This window comes from Pteropus vampyrus, unplaced genomic scaffold (assembly GCF_000151845.1).
Source record: "Pteropus vampyrus isolate Shadow unplaced genomic scaffold, Pvam_2.0 Scaffold499, whole genome shotgun sequence".
NCBI lineage: Eukaryota > Metazoa > Chordata > Mammalia > Chiroptera > Pteropodidae > Pteropus > Pteropus vampyrus.
In genome coordinates this window covers 112806-115344 of record NW_011889280.1, presented here as the reverse complement: position 1 = coordinate 115344, position 2539 = coordinate 112806, and the positions used below count along the sequence as shown (strand labels likewise).

The following is a 2539-nucleotide window of genomic DNA, read 5'->3' as shown; positions in this document are numbered from 1 at the left end:
AGACGCAGTATCTAGTTAGTGACAGAGCTGGGGTTCAGGTCCAGGCTGAATCGCAAACAAGTACTTACTGTTCACTCCTTGTATACAACTTTCAGCAACAGGCAACCCATCTATGGTGTCAGAAGCCCGCGAGCACTTGCCTCGGGGGCAGAAAGCCTCAGAAAACCCTTAGGCAGCATCCACGAGGGCTGTGGGATCCGGAAAGCTGCTAAACCAACATCCTCCCCTTTGATGGAAGCCGAACAGGGGCCCGGAGGAAGGAAGGGAGGGACTCGAGCCAGGCCCCACCCCCACCCCACTCCAGGGCTCACTGCTCCTCCGCCTTCCAAGTTATCCCCCAAAGCTTGCTCCACATCTGATGCTTCCACTCCTGATCAGGCTCAGGCAGGAACACTAGACCAGAGAAGCAGCCAGAGGGCCCACGACAGGCTGAAGGACACCACCTCCCAGGGGCCTCCCTGTCACGGGCGGAAGTGAAGACCTCGTACTATCAGACCCAACTGTTGACTAAGAGAAGCTAGAAATTTGGATGTGAGTCGTCTCCTGATTTAAATGCTGTTTATTTAAACGCAGTTCTCCAGTTTTTGTTCTCTGGAGTAGGGAATCCGGTTTTCCCTCTGGTGACCTTTCTAACTGTCCGACAGATAAGTTTATCTGGTCTTTAAAAAAAGGCACAAATTCACAAACTAAAGAAAATTCTCGGCCTCAGGAGCAGCAGGCCGTGGGAAGGACATCACGGTGAAGGGCCCGGAAGTGTGGCTGCTGGGCGGTGGCCGGTATCCATCCGTGTAGCCTGCTTGACTGTCCTTTGCTCCAGTAACTGCAGCATTTGGCAGGACGGCTGCTCTCGCTCATCGGCGGACGTGCAGACAGCCACCGGGCACACAGTGGCTCAGGGCACAGCTCGGTGAGCCGGGTGCCAACGAGAACGTGCGTCAAGGTCGTCCGGTGTGTGTACAGGGACCACAAGTCCACGGTAACAGAGGACGTGACCCCACAGTGCGTTTTCCTTCCATAACCATCACTAAAGTAGCTTAAGGGTAACCCTGCGGGTGTCCAGCAAGGGAGCCGATGGTGTTCTCCACGCAAGGAGTAGCTGGCTTCATGGCCCATTCGAAGGTTAATTAGACAAATATCGAACTCAGTTCCAGTCCCCAGGGCTCAGGCATTTAGAGAAAAACGGAGTGAAATTAAGATGCAGTGTCTCACTGAGGCAGGTGGCACCCTGCGGAGGCATTTCTTATGCTTTCCGTGTCTCTTTTCTGTCACATCTGACGCTCTAAAACAGCAGCTATGAAAAACCGCTCCCCACGGTGAACTAGCCGGGCTTCTGGCCCTTCGCGGAGAGCACGCCGTGAAGTGCTTCCGGCCTGATGCTCTCACCTGCCCACTGACCACCACCTGACAGTGAGCGGAATGCTCGTTTTCACCCAGTGCGGCCACTCTGCCCTGTGAGGGAGCAGCCCGTGGAGTCTGTCAGCAAATGGCACACGTCTCGTCCACGCGGTGACAGCTGGACCCGACGTGCCTCAGTAAGGAGCCGCGCCAGCCACCCGGGGTAACCTGGCCTCGCCTGATTAAACACGCACCTTTGCAGAAATGATGTCTTTGGAAGAACGGGTTCTCCACTGACGGCAGATGAATTCTCAGAGGCCATGCTGTCTGAGACTTTGTATTATTGGGATTTTACTTTGCTTACATTTACAGAGTCTAAAAAGGGCAGTGTTCGAACGTGGCTTCTTTATTTTGCCAAAGGCATAAATGTGAAACTGTAAACAATAAAACAATTCAGGGGAAGAAAGTGTCGTGTTCCCGTGTTCCCAACTATCAAAAAAGGTAAAACCGTTTCATCCTACACACTCTCTGCCAGCTCCCTGTAATTCCTGCAGGCGGCGAGGGGACAGCCCTCGGGGGCCCTCACCCCTCTGGACTCAAGCTGCTCCTGAAACCCCAGGCTCACCTGGCAAAGAAGTGAGCAGCGGGGTCACGGGGAAGGCTGAAAGGGACAGGGCTCAGCCCTGGCTCGCAGAGGGAAAAACTCCAGCCGCGAGGCTTTCCAGCCAAGGCCCACAGGCCTCTTCCACAGCCCTGGGCATCTCTACGTGGCACTGGTTTTTTAAGAATCCAAAGGAAGTTTAACTGTAAAAAAACTTTTTCTACATGTGCCTAAGTATATCCAGAAAATATTACTTTGAGAGATACTAGGTGTGTTAGGCAAGGTAACGGCCCCCCGAAAATGTCCATGTTCTAATTCCTGGAACCTGCGACTGTGATGTAACATGGCGAGAGGAAGTGTGGTCGCAGGTCGAACTGAGGTTGCTACTCAGATGGCCTTAAAATACGAAGAGTGGCCTGGGCTGTCCAAGTGGGCCCAGCGCGACCACGAGGGGCTGTAAGCAGAATGAGGCAGCGTAGAGGGGGGGCTCGAGGTGCCAAGCAGCTGGCTTTGAAAACACAAGCTGGGGCCATCGGCCGAGGACTGTGGACACCTCTGCAATGCGGGAAAGGCCCGGAAGCGGATTCTCCCCGAGAGCCTCCG

The 2539-nt window shown here is 54.3% G+C and overlaps 1 long non-coding RNA gene across 1 annotated transcript; it reads right to left on the bottom strand.

Annotated features, from left to right (window-relative positions):
* Nucleotides 1-541: 541 nt before the first annotated feature.
* Nucleotides 542-2527, bottom strand: LOC111732855. The gene is made up of 2 exons (XR_002777742.1): nt 1961-2527; nt 542-1769 (listed from the first exon to the last, which is right to left on the bottom strand). It is a non-coding gene; the product is annotated as an uncharacterized LOC111732855 (long non-coding RNA).
* Between the last annotated feature and the right edge of the window lie 12 nt (nt 2528-2539).